Genomic DNA, 19,653 nt, shown 5'->3' with positions numbered 1-19,653 from the left:
TAACAGATTCTGGCATTGTCACTGCTACTGAGGAGTCTCCTGTCTCAATGCTGTATAAAAATTGGAGGGGGGTGGTGGAGAAGGTTGCCCGGCCATGAGGACCAAGGCAGAGCAGGAGCACCAGGGCAAGACTAGATGGCAAGTAGTAGGGGACGCATGGCTGGGAAGCAGCCAGGACAGTATAGACGGGCTAGAATAGATTAACATCTGCCCAGATGCGCTGCTCTCAAGCATACTAATAAATGTAATAGTCTCTAAAGAAAACCTTAATTCCAACACAAGACTGTCTGACATTCAGAAGATACGAAGGACCTTTTCACAAATCATGATAGACAACTATAGGATATGTTCAAGGGTGAAGTTGGGTCTATCTCACAGTATATGCAAAAAAAGAAATAAGTTAAAATTAATCAGAGACTTAAATGTAAGAGCTAAAACAGGGGTAACTCTTTATTATCTAGGATTGCCAATGCTTTTTTATATATGACATCCAAATTACAAGCAATCAAAAAGGGCCAATAAAAGCAACCAATAGAATGTGTGTCCTTCACATATGTGAGGAGACTTATCCACAATGGGCAAAGTCAGGTACCAGGACGACCGGTAAGAAGACTCGGTAGGTAAAGGCACTTGTGTCCAAGCCCAGGGACCTGAGTTTGACCCCTGAACCCACAAGGTGGAGGGAGATGATCAACTTTTGCAAGCTGTTTCCCACATGTGTGCTGGGGCACTCCCTCCCCTGCCACACATACAAAATGACTACATTAAAAAAAAAAAAGATAATTGTAAGAGCGAGATAGAATGTTTTGAAAGAAAACACATTTGCATAACTTTTATTAGTTTGTTATAAATGTTCTATTTACCTATAATGGTTTATTGTGCCTCATTTACAAAGTAAGCATTATCATAGGTATGTACATATAGGAAAAACACAGCATCTATCGAGTTCAGTACAATCAATGGTTTTAGACTGGGGTTCTTGAAACATCTTTCATGGGTAAGGGACAGCTATTGTATACTAAAAACTATTTACAAAAATGAATTTTACAGTTTCTAAGAATGCTAGATATTTTCCAAACTTGTCTAGAAGAGCTGTATCAGTTAAAACAAACAAACAAACAAACAAACAAACACTTGCTGGGCGCCTGATTCAGACTTGGTAAAAGTGTTTTTACCAAGAACCTCTGCCTTTACACATAATACTCTGAGTTTTTTGAGACAGGGTTTCTCTGTGTATGCTTGGCTGTCCTGGACTCGCTTTGCAGACCAGGCTGGCCTCGAACTCACAGCAATTCACCTGCCTCTGCCTCCTGAGTGCTGGGATTAAAGACGTGAGCCACCACGCCCAGCTGTATTCTCTTTTGTTTTAAGACAGTCTCACTGTGTAGCCTCAGTTGGCCTATAACCTGCTTTACGGAACTCTCAGAGATCCACCTGCCTCTGCCCTCAGAGTACTGGCATTAAAGACACATAGCACTATTCCTGGAGGATTTAATTCTCATCAAATACTTTCCTTTCTAATAATCTATTAAAGTGTCACAAATTAGTACATTTCTGTTTGAAAATATGTGCAACAATACCGTAGCTAAAGTAACATTTGGAAAGTTTGCTGCCAACTGACCAAAAGGACACATATTTGTTAAGGAATTAGTCTAAGTATGTATATAGCATGTTTCTATGCAGCCAGGGTACTTTTAAGTAGTCTATATCTAATATGTGAGAAACACCTGAATGTTTAGAATATTCTTTTAAAATATATAATACTCTTAGGAACACATCAGTTCCAATTAAAAAAATTTTTATTCTGCACACACCTGCTGTTTACGTGTTTTGTTAGATTTTTTCCCACAAGTTTCCCCCCAATTGCATTTAAAAGTAGCTGCTACCCCAACTCTCCCCCCAATCTGGTGGCCTCCTATCACACTGCTCACATGATCTCATTACCCTTTTATACTTCTCAGTTTAAGGTTTTGTTTTGTTTTGTTTTGTTTTAAATAAAATAAAATAAGGTGCCGTGTGGTGCTAGAGCGATGGCTCAGTTGTTAAGAATACTTGCTGCTATTACAGAGGCACTGTGTTCAGTCCCCAGCACCTGTTATCAGGGGCCTCACAACAGTGCCAGGGCACCTGACATTCTCTTCTGGCCTCTACAAGCACCTGTATACATATGGTACATATTCAGACAAGCAGGTACAAGCACATCCACATAAAATAAATTAAAAAAAATAAAGGAGTCAAGTTAAAACCAACTGGTCAATGATTTCTAATGAATCAAGTTTGGATGCTTTTAATTATTCCTGTATTTAACACTTTTGAAAATCTCACGGCATTTAAATTATAACTGTAAAGAGAATCCCCTTGTGGTATTTGAATAAGAATGGCCGCCATAGGTTCATATATTTGAGTGCTAGGTCGTCAAGAAGAAGCACTACTTGAGAAGGATCAGGAAGTGTGGCCTTGTTGAACTAGGTGTGGCTTCGCTGGAGGACGTGTGTCCTTGGAGGGTGGGGTGAGGATGGGTGGAAGGTCCATGCCAGGCCCAGTCTCCCTCCCTCCCTCTCAGTCTGTCTCTGTCTGTCTGTCTGTCTGTCTGTCATCCTCCCCTCTCTGCCTGTGGATCTGAAGTAGCTCTCAGCTACTACACCAGCCTGCTGCCATGCTCCCCAGCATGATGATAATGGGCAGATGCCTCTGAAATTGTAAGCAAGCCCCAATTAAATGCTTGCTTTCATGAGAGTTGCCTTGGCCATAGTGTCTCCTCATCCCAATAGAACAGTGATGAAGATACCCCTTCTGAACTAAGGAACGGTTCTCACTAGAATATCTCATTATATGTATGAGTTAGTAAAAACAGAATATAGATAAAAACAAAATTATCTCAAACTCCAATGTCCACATTTACAAAACTTGGAAACCATCCTTTTCCACTCTACCTCCATATAATCACTGGATGCCTTAATACATACGGGTTTCTTTCTCTGTATTCTCAGCATCTTATATACCTTGTCAACTCACTGGCTTCCTTCTCACTACTAACCAAGATTTAAAGAGTAAAAACTATAATTGGTGACTAAATAATTTCCCAATCCCTATGGCCTTAAATGAAAAATACACTATTCATAGCAATGTACATGTGGTGTATGCAGAGCACTCCACCCATGCATACACATGTGGAGGTCTGAGGTTCCTTTATCATAATCCACTTTATTTTTTGAGGCAGGGCTTCTCAATAACCCTGCAGCGTATTCATTTGGCTAAACTGGTTGGCCAGTGACCTTCCAGTGTCAGTGGTGAGGTCATAGATGTGCACTGGCTCTAAAGCATATGCTGAGAACGTCCTAGAGACAGCCAGAACTTAACCCGCTGCGCTACCCCTGCGGCCCAGGTATTCACATTTCTCCACAATCTGTGTCCTGCCCTTTCTGTGGTTTTAAATCTTTTTGGCACCACTTTTTCAAGCCTATGCCATTGGCAGTTTCCAAATCCAATGACTGCTCCCGCTCACGAGTCTGACTAAAGCCTATGGTTTACATACCATCTCTCTCAGAAAGCCTTTCCTGACCACACTCACGTGAATTAGGTTCTCAAAGTGCTCTCCTCACAAGCTCTCTCCCTCTCTCGTGTGCTCTCTCCCCTTCTCGCGTTTGCGCTCTCTCTCTCTCTCTCTCTCTCTCTCTCTCTCTCTCTCTCTCTCTCTCTCCCTCCCTCCCCCCCATGTTCCTACTGTAACTACTTTTTCTGTTCATATTTATCACAGCACTGTAGCACCAACGAAATGATCATTTACCCATATATCTATAAGCTTTATTAGGCTGTAAGATCTTGGTGGGTAGGCAGGCTAAAGGCTTTTATTTCACCATTTCCAATGCCTGAAGTTTCTGAGTTGAAACAGAAGATGCCAGAAGAATGGAAACTAGATCAAAACCATGTACATGCCACACTAAATGTTTTTATTTCAAAAACTAATTGGTAAGATCATCAAGTCTGACAAACTAAATTAAAAACCTGGGACCCTCATACTGAAGGAGAGAATGAATTCCTCGAAGTTGATCACACACACACACACACACACACACACACACAAATAGCAGTACGTGTGTTGAAACACACACATGCACATGTATGCACTAAATAAATAATTTCAAAACTAAAAGACTAAGTAATAGGTCTTTCCTAGAAACTCACTTTTGTGTCTACTACATTACAGTTCTGGCTTTCTTTACTCTTTTAGGCAGATAAAAGATTAACTGTACCTTAAAAATCAACTCTACTCTTAACAATCAGCACTTTTATTTTTTAATCTAATTCTTTTCACTTTGGTCTTGACTAGTCTATAGACTCCTAATACCTAAAACAATTTATGGAAGAAATGAATTTGGGTTAATAACTGGCCTACATGTTATGTGGCTAGGTTAGATCTTACCCAAATTTCATTGTATATCTTCAAATGATATGTTTGAAAAGCCATGTTTTTATTTTTATTTTTTACCATCAATACTGAGTGGAGAAAAAATTTAAATGACCTAAAAAATAATCTTAATACAAATCAAAGCATTCTACATGAAAAATTAATTCTCTCTATGAATCAAACTATTATTGGAACTACATATTCAGAGCCATAAAAATATGCAACTCTTTTTGGCTTTGTGTTTACTGGATTCTATCTAATGAATAAAGCCCTGAAAAGGGTGGCCCTCCCCAAATTGTACAGATAAAGATGCTTTCTGCCTCAACATTTATAAAGAAAGTAAGCAAAAGCAAACAAAATATCCAATAATGGAATGAAAAGTTATGGCTACTTATAAAAGGCATCTGAAATACTATGAAAATTTTAATCTATTAAATTCCACATTTTCCAAGTAGCATAAGAAATTCTCAAATTTCTTCTGAAATGAAAAAACAAGCACGATGAAAGCAACTTTAATATTTTTGAAAAAAAATTTCAGCATCAAATAATGTAGCCTTATCTAACATATCAGAATTCCTTAAGCAGTTCCGGCTTTTGAGAAAACTACGGGAATGGAGAGTTGCTGAACTACTGTTTTACTAAGAGTATCTTAAGATGAAAGTATCAGATTATGTTTTGAGACTCCTACACCTGAGGACAGAGGGCAGTACAATGAACACTGACATACTCTAGGAACCACGAGTAAGTAGGTAAGACTTAAAGCTATAAGAAATATTTCCTCTTTCCCCACCAATACCTTCCAATTCCTAATATGTACAGATGGATTATGCAGATCATTTTAGCCTGAAGCCTATCAATTTGTCTTTTAAAAATGCATATTAGAACAAACCAATAAAAATGGCTATAGATTTATAAAGAGAATCCACAAAGAAATATGAATTGCTTATAAACACTTTGAAGTGTTTCATATCATTAGTGATCAGAGAAATAAAAGTTAAAACTTACTTTGAGGTTATATCTCAACCTAGTCAGAATGGTCAGAATCAAGAATTGTGAGTCATCAGTAAATAGGTAGTGTGTAATAAATCACATGAACCAAGGTTGAAGGACTACCTTGGAATAAAAACTTATAAAGAGGGAGGCAGAAGAAAAGAAATGTGTCTCAGTTTCTCTATGCCATGTGTATCCGTGTACCTGCTCATGTGAATGTGTACAAATATACACACACGCACACACACGGAAGCCAGAATTCAAAGATGGGTGTCCTCTTAAGTAGCTTTCCAGTTTGCAGTTTGAGAGAGGGTCTCTCACTAAACCTTGAGCTCACTGATTTTTTTACTAAACTGACAAGCCAGTGAGTTCCAGCTTTCCGAGTGCTGAAATTACAGACATGTTTTGCCAAGGTCCCCCACAAGCCTTTTACTGACTAAGCTATTTTCTCAGTCCTAAGAACTCTTTGGGCAAAGATTCCAAAAGCTTGCAGAATAGAGGCATAAACCTGCAACTCCATCACCAAGGGAGCCTGGAACAGAAGGATCTGTGTTCAAGAGCAGCTGAACTACATTCAGTCAGTGTATCTATCTGTCTGTTTCACACACACACACACACACACACACACACACACACACACACACGGCGGGGGGGTAGGGGGAGGGTTGCGGGGGGGATATAGGCAGAAGCTAGAGACAGTGCTAAGCAATTAAGAGGACTTGCTGTTTTTGTAGAACACCTGAGTGGTTCCCAGCACCCATGCCTGATGGCTCACAATTGCCTGTAACTCTGGCTCTTCTTCTGGACTGTGTAAAAGCTGCATGCACATGTACTACATATCCACACACATACACACAAATAAAAATAATTCTCTCTTTTTTAATGAGAGGGAAAAGACACAGAGAAGTAACAAGAGGATTCTTAAACCCCAAAGAGGAAGCTATTTCAAAACCAGACTTGGGGTGGGGAGGTCAAATAAAATAAGTAGAGAACAGCTTGTATCTGCCTCCCATTTTCAGTAAACAGCACCATTTCTCCAAATTTAATCTTTACAGGAAGACTATAAATGTTCTTCACTGTAACATATGCTTTATTTTTGGCATACACTTGTAAATGTTAAAGGTAAACAAGATGTAAACTATCAGGTGTGGTGGGTGCTGCCTGTAACCCTAGCACTTGGGAGATGAAGCAGGAGGACTGCTTCAAATCTGAGATCAGCACAGGTTATATACTGAGTTCCAGGTCAGCCAGAACAACACAGTAAGTAACAGCCCTGTCTCAAAACCAAACACACAGCTGGAGAGATGACTCAGGGGCTAAGAGGACTGGCTGCTCTTGTAGAGAAACCAGGTCCTCTGCAAGGAGGGCTCCCAGCACCCACATGGCAGCTCACAAAACTGTCTGTAACTTCAGTTCCAAGGGATCCAATGTCCTCTCTGGACTCCATTTGTACCAGGCATGCACATGGTGTAAACACATACAAGCAAACATTTACAAAACAAATATATGAATAAAATTAAAATATTTTTAAAAACAAACAAAAAAGTAAATTTAATTTTTAGTTAATTACTATACCATCCCTTATTTCTTGTTCTAGAGTCTACATGCTAAAAATTAAAAATACATAATATTAATTATTTTCCCTATAATGAGAAAGAGTAATATCTACTTCACCTACTTGATAAGGCATTTAATTTAACAGAATGTTCTAACATATATGAATGCTATTTAATAATAATGCTAATTATACTAGACTTGAGGAGGTAATGGGCAAAAACTGGACAAGTACAATATTCAATAATGAAGCTTACTGCTAAGCTCTGAGGAAAAAAAAATCCACAGTTTAAAGTATTATTTTGCTACTACTCTTTCAGAAGTAAAACAAAGAGTACATTAAATATAACTTCAAAATTCAGTCACCAACTAACTACTGACACACATTAACAACAGGAATGAATCCCAAAAGCCTTCTGCTAAGTGAAAGAAAGACATGCAAACGTTTTATATACCATATGACTCCATGGATATGATATTGTAGAAAAGGTCAAAGCTGTAAGAACAAAATCAGACTGTACTGCTAAGGGCTGGGGTAGAGTTAGGACACTGTTCACGGAGGGACATGATGGTAATACTCTGCCTCTGGTGGTGGTAGGTGACAAGATTTAGTGTACACCAAAACTCACCTAACTGAACTGAATCCAAGAATGATTTTCATGGCTTAAATTATCCCAGTAAGTCTAGCTTAATTTTTTAATGCTGCTATCTAGTCATTATTTCAGTTGAATAGCACTTTTATATGAAGTAATGTATTTCTCATCAAAACCTAACTGCATTACATATAATAATTGAGTTAGCAAAGAAAACTTTAAAACCATGTTGATTAAAACAAAGAAGTAATGAGAGAAAGCCCTACTATATCACTCCCAGCTATACAGTCCAAACAGAGAGGGAGGAGGGGGAAGGGGAGTGGGGGGGAGTAGGTGGAAGGAGTGGGGGGAAAGGGAGTGGGGGGGGGTAGGGGAGGGGAGAGGGGAAGGGGGGAGGGATCCTTATACTACAGTCCTGACAGCTGAAAAAGGAATTCTGTAATTTTTATTTGCTTTACTTTTATATGTAAGTTGTATTACACACGTAGCACGAGGGATGCATGTAAATAAAAGGCAAGAAGACCTGCAGCCAAGAAAACAGTCTTCTGAAACCGACTGCATAAAGCTTGCCATCGCTACTCATAGAGTTAGAAACATCTTCGAGAACTGTACATGCAAGAGCTGTTCAGTAGTTTAGTGATTAAAGGAAAGGAAAGAGGAAATGAAAAAAAGGGGGGAGAAGAAGGGATGAAAGTAAAGATGCAGCTAAAATTCAGCTAAATAATTCAACAAAAAGTTTACCAATGCCTAAAGTGGAAAGGCCACGCACCATTCAGTGAACAGACATAGAAACAAATTTTCTCTACAGGTATGTTATAAACTGCATAAATGCTATGAAATGTAACAAATGATCAAGGAAACGTTCACAAGATGATTTACTTTTCACAAAAACCACCTGCTGACAACATTTTGAAAATCAAAACATATATAGACAAGTGGGAATACTAGACAAACATTTCCACGGGAATGTCAGTGATTTTCTACCACCAATATCTTAACTTTTATGTACCTATATTCTACATGCTATGCAAAAACTTCTCTCAGGCAGGGAATGAATGGATCAGCAGAGGTAAGTAAAATATCTACGTCATATACGGTTTCAGGATAATCTGAACAGAGGCTGTGGGATACTGCATTCCTAGGTCTTTACTCAGGAAGGAAGGAAGGAAGGAAGGAGGAAGGAAGGAAGGAAGGAAGGAGTCACAGCTTTTAGGCTTATTACATTTCACTTTCAGTCTCCAGAGCTGTCTTCGAAGGCACAGGTAGAACCTGGAGAAAATGCCCTTTGTATCTTTTTTTTTTTTTTAAAGAACAGAACTACTACTTGTAACGAGCTATGACTAATTTAACCCATGTCAAATTTCAATTTGGCGACTACCAAGGAAAAACTAAACTCCATATATATACCCTGCCCCCTACTATCAATTTCTTTAGTTGAAATTGGCAAGCCATGATACTATCAGATAAAAGACAAGTAAAAGAATGTTTTTAGTAGCTTCTTTAACTGTGGCTCCTTTGTGACTCCATAAGGAGTCAGGTAACTGAATATGGGCGCTGTGAAAAATTTAGCAACAATAAAAGGTTTCTGTACACAACAACCAAAAATGAAATCAAAACCACATGTAGGTGACACTGGAGGTGTCTCCTGAAGTGCTCCCCTATGCTGCCTCACTGCAGCCCTGATTCTGAACTCAGCACACACTCTTGCACTGCGCATGCCATTAGGCCACACACAGCTCCAGAATAACATAGTCTATAATCTGCAGTGTGTGAGTGCACATTAAAGTTTTCTGTGGTATAGAAACATAATGGTTTGACCATGGAAAACAAAGACTTCTAATACTTTCAAAGCACATCCCTCAGTTTATAAGTATTAAATTAGTTTATCTTCAGATTGTAGTCTAACACAGAATGTTAGATTTTAAAAATTACTATTTGAGTTGCTATCTTGAATTTTGTAACTAGTCAATATATGAGTTTTAGCTTGGGACTAGGAACAAATTTCCAACAGCTGACCCTAAACATATTTCCACCATTCTATACTACATATGTATGTGAAGTGGTGCTCTTGGCATATATGATTATAAAATCCGAAAATAGATCATCCTTTAAAAAAAAAAAAAAAAAGCTGAAGAGGGCTGTGTGTGGTGATACGCTCCTCTAAGCCCAACACTCAGGAGGCAGAGGCAGGTGATCTCTTGAGTTTGAGGCCAGCCTGGTCTGCATAGTGAATTCCAGGTCAACCAGGAGACCTTGTCTTCAAAACAAACAAAACAAAACAAACAAAATACAAGCCTGAAGCCATGACATATTGCAGTATCAAATATGCTGGAAAGATTTAATCCTCTCTGTAAAAAACAACAAGCATATATATCGTGTTAGCATGCAAATTTGCTTTAGTCTTTAATGAGTGGGGAAATGGTATGCATGCCAAAGAATTGTTTTAAAGTAAATTTTGTTTATAATTTATTTTTTAATTATTTATTTTTATTTTATATATGTGAAGGCATTTGCTTGTGTGTACGTCTGTGTACCACACACTTAGAGTGCCCTCATAGGCCAAAAGAGGGTCCTGGATCTCCTGGGACTAGAGTTACAGATAGCTCTTAGCTGCCATGCGGGGGCTGGGCATGCAATCCAGGACCTCAGGAGAAGCAGCCAGTGCTCTTAACATCTGAGCCATCTTTCCAGCACCAATGTTTACGATTTATTATCAGTAAGTGTTTTTGTTTGTTTTTGAGAGAGAGTTTCTCTGTGTAGCCTTGGCTATCCTGGACTAACTTTGTAGACCAGGCTGGCCTTGAACTCACAGAGATCCGCCTGCCTCTGCCTCTGAGTGCTGGGATTAACAGTAAGTGTTTGATTTACATACCTACATACCCCAGGGTTACATAACAATTTTTTGGGGGGAAAGGGGTCTTGAGTGGAAAAAGTTTAAGAAGCCCTGCTTTAAAATTCTTAAAGGGTTTCTAAGTAGCAGCATTGGATAACAGTGATATATTTCCTTGTTACGATTGATTTCAAGGGTATTATTTTTGTTTTGAAAAATAACAAATAACATAAATACCAATCATAAAGCTTAAGATTTTAAGCTAAACCATGCCTTAACTTTTAATACTGCTTTAGACTTTAGAAAGTGTTAAATTTAAGTAACTACAATATGCTTTAAAAAAAAAAAGGTGATGGTCACATATAAACAAATATGCATTCTACCTGTATAAGACAGCATGATACTTTGGTATAGAAACGACAAATAACCTAAATATAACTATATCGAAAATGAATGTAGTATTTCAAATTCTGTCACAGCTTTGAAGTTTCTCAGGAGAGTAAAAATACATTTATTTTAATAAATTATTTTCTGCATGTCCCAAGTATTTCCTTTCTGATAAAAGGCAAGTATCAATAAAAGGTCGAGTTTAATGTACCTATGTTAAATGATGTTTGACACAAGCTAGATGGCAAAGCCAACTTACCTACATGATTTATTTTAGAAATTTAATGTATTCAGTGCAAAATTTTGATGCATATTATTTTTAGAAAGTAATTAAAAGCTAACTGTGTATGGTAGCACACACGTTTAATCGCAGCATTCAGGGAGGCAGAGGCAGGTAGATCTCTGTGAGCTCTAACCCAACTTTGTCTACAAAGTGAGTCCAAGACAGCCAAGGCTACACAGAGAAACCTTGTCTCGGAAAACAAAAAACAAAAAACAAAACAAAACAAAAAAGTAATTAAAACCTATTATAAAGTCATAAAAATAAAATTGACATGTTTAGAGCTACTCTCTATATTTTTAAATATTATTATCCTATTTAAATGCATATGTAAATATATAAGTATACATGATATATAGTAACAACGTATTTTGTAAGACTATAATCTAGTACCAAGCCACAGCTTATCAAAACCTAACTCTTCTCTTCTAAGGAGGCTAACAATATAGCTCAGTGATAAGAACACACGTTGAGGATGATGGGCCCTGGATCAGATCCCAAACACTACACACACAAATTACTTTGAGGCTCTCTTTATGAGCTATGTAAGAAAAAATATTATATTCTATAACCAAGCCTATTCTTTTCATGAAAAAGTACAGTATAAAATTTCAGGCTGGAGAGATGGCTCAGTGGTTAAGAGCACCAGCTGCTCTTCCACAGAACCCCTGTTTGATTCCCAGCAACCATATAACAGCCCATAACATACTGTTGTCAGTTTCAGAGAATCAAAAGCTGTCTCCTGTGGGATTTTTGGGAACCAGATACAAGATGCACAGACACAGACGCAGGCAAAACACTCATATACATAAAAAAATTATAAACTCTGAAGAGACAAGATGGAAGAATACAAATAATACAGGTATTTAGAATTAGACATATTTGCATTAGGATTCTCTTAGCACTCACTAGATTTACCACCCAGAACAAATTTTTTAAACACGATAAGCTTCTGTTTCCATGTCTGTAAAACAAGAATGCTATGGCTTCACTGAGTAACTGGACAGTTTTAAAATCATGATAAAGTGCCAACACTGTAATTAATACCATTTCTACCTTTCACGCTTAACTGTGTGACCTTGAGCTAGTCACTTAATCATACTATAAGTTTTAGTTTTATAATATGTCAACCTCAAGGAATTATGTAAATTACTGTAAGGACTCCAGAAGAATTTATGACACATGGAAACCATTCGATACTATTACATCCTACCAAGTGTAGTGGAGCATACCTATGATTTTAATACTTGTGGGAAAAGGCAAGAGGATACAGGCCATCCTGACTACACACACACACACACACACACACACACACACACACACACACACACACACCCCACTACCACCACCACCACCACCACCAACAACAACCACAGAACAAAACAACAAAACATCATACATCAAAACAACAAAATATCATACATCAAAAGGCACAACACCTGGAAAAAATGTTTTAGTGAACTCTCTGTATTTCACTCAAAACCACCTCCTAAAAATAAAAATTTATGCCAGGCAGTGGTGGCGCATGCCTTTAGTCCCAGCACTAGGGAGGCAGAGGCAGGCAAATCTCTATGAGTTTGAGGCCAGACTGGTCTAGGGCAGCCAGAGCTACACAGAAAAACTCTGCTTATAAAAACGAAATAGATACAGATGGATGGATGGATGGATGGATGGATATTCACCATAATGAATTTAATTTTAAGTGGACTATTTTAATGCCGGGTGTGGTGGTGCATGCCTTTATTCCAGCACTGGGAAAGCAGAGGCAGGAGAATCAGGTTGGTCAACATACAATTTCAGGGAGTGAAAATACTGTCTTGAAAAGGAGTATGAAAAAGAAAATGGAAAGGAAAAAAAGGGGGGGGCAGTGGAGGTTGCAATTTCAAATGCTTTGGGGGATCCTTGAAAAGGGATTTTCCTACTGGCTATGTTGATGCACACCTCTGATCTCAGCATTCAGAGACAGAGATCTCCTTGAGTTCCCAGTTGAATAATGAGACCCTGCTAAAACAAAACAAAACAAAACAAAATTCCATCAAGTTATGTAATGGCAACAGCTCTTCTCAACAACTCCATAAAGAAGTGGATGATTTTGAAAGGATCAACATTTGACAACTGTATAAATGCTGGTACTGAAAAAAATTAGTCATACTAATTTATAGTTTATATTTCATACTACAACTAGTTGGTCATTTACATTTTTAAGAATGAAATAATTCTAAAGGTATGTTTTCCTTTCTGAAAATAGATAATATGACAATTTCATCCCATTAAAACAACAACAACAACAAGCTTAAGAGAAGTAAAAAGTGCAGACCATGGAACAAAACTTAAAAGCTAGTTAAAACTTGATTTCACAAATAGCATATATATAGAACATAAATTTTATCTTCCTAGCCTGACATAGGTACTTTGACAACATAGCTTCTGAGTGTTGTGTCAACTGAGAATTCAAAGAAATGCATGATTTTCACAAAACTAAAGATGTAGAACCCTGAACTTTTAAAAACAAATGTATGCCAGGCTACTTACTCATGAACTATGTAACTATGACCAATTTCTAGCCTCAGTTTTCTTATCTGTAAATTATAGATAACTGCTTTTACTTCACATGCTCTCTAGAATTAAACAATATTATGGAGGACATACTTAACACAGTTCCTGGCAAATAATAGACAATCAAAACCTTATGGGGAAAAAAATCTTAGTTGGCAATACACTTATTATTAAATAACCTTTCTAAATATCACTTTGGGTCTAAAAAGGATAATGCAATCTCATAAAACTCAATTCATTAAAATTAACTCCAGATTTCTACCAAAACAAAATTAGATACACTAATATCTGAAATCACTTTTACTAATTAACTTACTTGGGCGAAATATTCTAATCATACAAAATATCCTTTAAAATGAGAATGATGTCCTTAAATGGACAGCAATGAGTTTTTAAAAGTTGCTTGGTTATCAAATAGACACACTACAACTCCACTACATTTTTAAGAAAAATAAACAACTCAGAAAATGTTACATGTCATTTGCTACTAATATAATCACTTAAAATCCTTAATAGGTGCATAGGAAAATAAAATCAGTAGTTTGAACACACACACCAATCCATGCCAGACTATGTTCATACCATGATGTATTTTTCAAGAAAAAGAGAGAGAGGAGAGAAGAGGAGAGTGAGAGAGAGAGAGAGAGAGAGAGAGAGAGAGAGAGAGCCATCTCTTTTAAAATTTAAAAAAAAAAGGAGAAATTATTTTGAACTCAGATAATTCAAAAAAAGCAAAAAACAAACAAACAACAACAACAACAAAAAATAGAATAGTATTACCACTAAGAAACATATTGTTTGAAGACCAGAATGCAGACATTTCTTAGAGAAACATAATCTAATAAAAACAAAAAGTATTGCATATCAGGAAATCCTTTTAATTCAATATATATATATTATCTCACTTGGTCTCTGAGTGTGAAGTTTTCTATTTTTTAAAAAAAAATCATGCCAGTCATTTCTCTCATATAAGCCTAAGAATATTTAAAAATGGATTCAGATCAGATTGAAAATTCTAAAAACACGAAATATTATAAAAGCATTGAAATTAGAATATTTTGAAATGTTCTCTAAAGTTTTTAAGAGCATATATTTACCATCAAAATAAACAGTATGCTTAGAATACTAAAATAAACATCTCTAAGCTTAACAATTTATTATCAGAATTCTATAAAAGTACCTAGTCAGTACCTTGATAAACAGAATTAAGCTACCTTTCTCTCAAAGGTATTTATCACAGGCCTGCCAATGACTCAATATAGAAGTGAAGTTTTAGTTTAAAATTTTAGAAATACTTTCAATGTATACTTTTCTTAATAAGCAATAGAGTTAAATAACACTAAAATGCAAGGTTAGTTTTTATCTAATCTTGTTAGGCCTTATTCTGAGAAAGTAAAAATATAATAGGCTATGTCAAAATCTAATAAAGACATGTCATGTTTCTATGACAGTCTGATGATAGATTAGTATAGAAAATTAAATAAGAAATTAATAGGGAGCCTTTAAAGTGCATTTTTGAGTTCAGTAGTCTGGTTGAAATAAAGAAGCTTTCACACATCAATTGATATAGCTCTGCTCATATTTTAAATTTTTATTAACAATCACTATGCAGAACCAATATTGTTTACCACCACAGTAAAAATCTTCACTTTTCATCCCTACTGACAAACCTCAATCTTTTTTCAAATTCACCACTCATTTTCTTCCTAAATATAGGCAGCTGTAAAATAATTTCTAGCACAGGGTCAAAAGTGCATCCAAGTATCTTTAGTAAACAAATGAGTGAAGGGCTTTAGAAAGCATCCAAACACACTTCTTAAAAATGTGGAAAGTAGTTATGTAGTTAATTTTAACTCTGATTTACTGGATTTTCATAATTTATATTAAGATTATTTTTTCTATCCAAGTTATACAAGTTATTGGTACCACACACTAGAAAAACAGTAAGCCATAGAGTTGAGTGAGGTTAGGCACACTAGGAAGGAACAGGTTAGGTAGAGTAAGACTACTTCTCAAAATACTGTACCTAGAATTATAGAATTACTGGAATGTTTAGTGGTTGTTATCTTTTCACTGGGTTAAAGGGGCACAAGATTTGTCACTGGTGAATAGCTCAACCAGTTCCGGTGACATCCAATAGACTACCCATAATCCTGCATGAAACATAAATTGTTCTATGCTAACAGTTCTCACCAACTAGATTATCCAAAATATAAAGTTCAAGGATTGAGTTTTCTCTTTTAGAAACAACGTGTTTAAATTAACCTGAGCCAAATAAAATAATTTTCAAATTACTTTAAAGAACTGTTTGCGCTATTTTATGAAGGCAGCACTAGCTGAACATGACTTATAAAGTATTAAATGCGTAGAACTGGGATCATAAGAAGAGAGGAAAGGACTAACTGGAATCTAATCCCAAGGACGCGGACAAAGTATGTCAGTCACATACACTGCTATCCACCAGCCTGATCCAAGCATCTGCTTAAGGCTCCTTGTAACTTATAAAACTGTAAATAAAGTTGCTTCTCTTTAGGAAAACTAAGCAAGAACAACTCTTTTCCCCATTATCTTTCATGGAAATAGGTTCATTTCTTGACATACAGTTCCTTTTTAATCAAACAGAAGTTGAAAAAGATAATCACAGGGCCTCTGAAACATTTTTTCTAATGACGCCTTTACCCAAGCCTTTACACGCCCCCGCCCCCAAACACCAAACCCTCTGCTTTCTCAGGACGGGAAGTCTTCCTCACTTCAGCACTGCCTCCTGGCAAACCCCCTACCACCCCCCCCCCTTCACCCCTCAGGCCTGAGGCCCTGTAGCAAACAGAGTCTAACAGGAGCAGGCAGCACAAAGACAGGAATGGGAGATTAGTGGGAGGGAGGGAGGCCGGGATTGGGGCTCAGCAGGAGCCTCAGGCTTTTTAAAATTCAAACTGCTCCCCGACCAATACAAATCACGGACACGCTACTGACTACAACACGGATTTATAGCATTAAAAACATGCCTAGTACGTGACAGCTATATTAACTTCACTCTTTTTAGCATTTATCCACACGTTTGCAGGAGATGGGGAGCAATTTTTGGTAAGCAGCACGTTAAACTCAAAAATAACCCGCAGAAAAGTTACCTGCTCTACAATGACACGAACTTAAGATGCAAAATATGTGAACCTATATATATATAACCATTACTATTAAAACAAGGGACATTACTGAGCAGTGTTGCTGCCTTTTAACAATTGAGTTTTCCTTTCAGCGATTATGAAATAAAATATCAAGCAGGACGTTTACTGTTCAATTTGTAAGTGTGAGGACTTTAAAAAAGGCATTTTCCTCTTACACCAACTTTCATTACCACAGCAGCCACAAACAAGCTCTCAACCTCTAAGTCACTCGTGAACTACAACTTGCTAAGATACAGAACTGGGACGTTTCTCCAGCATTTACAGACACATTTGACCTATTAAAATGACACCTCGCTCATTACACAGTCAAACATCATGGTACAAACAGCCAATGACAATCCTGGGACCTCACCAAGATCTGCCCTGACAAGAAAGGATGGCACCTTCTACGCGTTGTTGTGGTTGTTGTTTCTTAACCTCCCAAAGATTTTAAGTGTTAACTTAACTTCTATTCTTTGGGAGGAGATAGGTCTCATCCTTATCCGGCATGAGCTCAGAACATTTGCAATTCTTTGTACGCTTGCACAAACATCAGACTATAAAGTACCTGAGTGTTCTACGTATACTCATTTAAAATTGTCCTTACATAACACACACACACACACACACACACACACACACACACACACACACAAATATAAAGTGGCAGAGTAAACCTGTCAAGTACTTCACTTATCTTTGAATAAAAAAAGTCCATGTGCAACACACACTGTCAAACAACATAAAGCTCTTGGCCGAGGCTGTGCAGTGTCTACCACACTACGGCTTTCAATATTAAACATACATGTGGCCGGCTGAATCCTTTTACAAAGAAAACGAGTCTTTATTAACTTTCCAACCTCCAAACAAGTTTTGCAGAGAATTACCACCGTGGCCGTGTCTTGAGTATTTACATTTGTTTCACTAACTGAAACTACTTCCTCCCTTCATGGGGTCACAGGGGGAAAGAAGGCGGGGGGGGGGGGGGTTGTTTGTTTCACTGGGACGTTCCCCACTCCCGGACCGGGAAAGTTGTAAATATGGGGAACGGATCGGGGCACATTTTCCTGATAGTTGTATTGTTTCCGCCTCCTCACTAGCTGCGGCTCCTCTCCCGGGCGAGGCCTGTCACTACCGACCAGCAGTCGCTCCGCTCAGCCCGGAGCTCTCCTAATCCCCGAGCTCAAGTAGATTCCGCTGGCCCGCGGCCTGCACTCTCCGCCGGGCCTACGCCTCCCCGGCCGCCCGGCAAGGAGCCCCGGTTCCCCGGTTCCCCGAAGCCGGCCGGGAGAGCCTTACGAAACCGCCGCCACCCCAGGGTGGCTGCCGCCAGAGAAGGAACCAACTCTCGACTCGCCCGTGGAAGAGAACCTGGGGGCCGCTGAGGGAACGGCGGGGAGGGGAAGCGACGCGGAGGAGAAACGCTGAGGACCTGGCGCCGGCGCCGCCGCCACCGCCGCCACCGCCGCCGCCGAAATAAAGAGCAGGAATTTACCTGGGCGAATCGGCGTCTGAATCCGAGCGGAGGCCGAGGCCGCTGTGGCGAGAGACTATAATCCGGGCCGGGAGGGGGGGTGGCTACGGCTCCTCTTCCGTCTCCTCAGTGCAGGGAACATGTAGAGCCGGGGGGAGACCAGCCGAGAAGACAAATCGCTGCTTCTTCTTCTTCCTCCTCCTCCTTCTCCCACATAGAAACACTCGCAAACACCCGACCGGGGGGCCCGAGCTACCGGGGGGGGGGCCCGAGCTACCGGGGGGGCATCGCCGCGGGACCAGGAACCGATCCTCCTTGTCGGCGGGGGCGTCCCTCCCTGCGGCTTGGTGGTGTCGGGTGAGTCGGTACCGACGGAGGGAGGGGGGGGAAAAGAGGGCGGGCGGGGGGGAAGGAGCCCTGTGTGTGTGTCTCTCTCTCTCTCTCGTTCCGTCTCTCCCTCTCAGAACAAAATGCCGACCGGAAGTGCAGCTGCAGGAATGACTCCCTCCGCCGGCGCCAAACACTAACAACCACCCCCTCTTCCCCACTCCACTTCCGCCACCGCCGCCGCCGCCGCCGCCGCCGCCGCTGCCACCGCCGCGGTCGCCGCCACTCGCGCTCCCTGCTCTGTCTCAGCGCACCGGCTCCCCGGGGCCCGGCGGCGGCGGCGGCGGCGGAGGAGGAGGAGGAGGAGGAGGAGGTTCTTCTCGGCGTCCTGGTCCTGCTCTGGCCGCGGGTGGATGCTGCCTGGGGTGTCGCTCCTGCGAGGCGGCGTCTACGCAGCTGCTCCAGTGGCCGGCTTTTGCCCCCCGCCCCGCTGCTTGATTTTTCTTGGAGGCGACAGCAGCCCGTAGCTGGTCCGGTGTGGCGGCGTGCGGCCCGGCTCTCTTGTCTCTCTCAGGGGCGCTCCGGGGCCTCCTAGGCCGCAGACGGCGGCGAGCAGAGGCTGCGCTGGGCGCCCTGACTCGCGGGCATCAAGCCCCCACCCCGGGAAGCCGAGCTCGGGCGGCCGGCCGGTGGATGCTGACCGTGCACCTTTTAAACGGTGTACCTGCAGCGGGGATGGATGGATGGATGGATGGATGGATCATACGCCTCCTGCTCTTTGAGCGGCCGGACTCTATACCCGTCTGTTATTTCTGCAAAGAACACAATCCTCGGAGGGGAAAGCTCCCAGCCTTGGCTGAGTTGGAATCGTGATCGGTTGCATTAATTTCTGGAAATACACGGGCGCTGCAGGACTTGCCTCTTTTATTTATTTATTTATTTTTTTCCTTCCCCTGCCGGTGGTTTTGATCCTCCCTGATAGTCGGGATAAGGCCTGTAGGCGACGCTGTGCGAGCGAAGAGCCGGTCGCTCCGGCGCGGCGGTCTAGGTGTGGGTGGAGCCGAGGCCATCCGGACGCGGAGCACCGGTG

General features: G+C 40.0%; 1 protein-coding gene across 2 annotated transcripts in view; it reads right to left on the bottom strand.

Annotated features, from left to right (window-relative positions):
• Positions 1 to 18,520, bottom strand: part of NIPBL (NIPBL cohesin loading factor) — a 151,721-nt gene extending 133,201 nt beyond the window's left edge. For both annotated transcript variants that reach the window (XM_084781108.1, XM_084781109.1), the window contains exon 1: positions 18,258 to 18,520. The gene's annotated coding sequence lies outside the window, so the exon portion shown is untranslated. The remainder of the gene's footprint in view (positions 1 to 18,257) is intronic.
• Positions 18,521 to 19,653: the final 1,133 nt, after the last annotated feature.

The sequence above is a fragment of the Acomys minous genome (assembly GCF_964271855.1).
Source record: "Acomys minous genome assembly, chromosome: 5".
Classification (NCBI taxonomy): Eukaryota; Metazoa; Chordata; class Mammalia; order Rodentia; family Muridae; genus Acomys; species Acomys minous.
The sequence above is the reverse complement of the archived record's forward strand: the minus strand, read 5'-3'. Positions and strand labels throughout refer to the sequence as shown.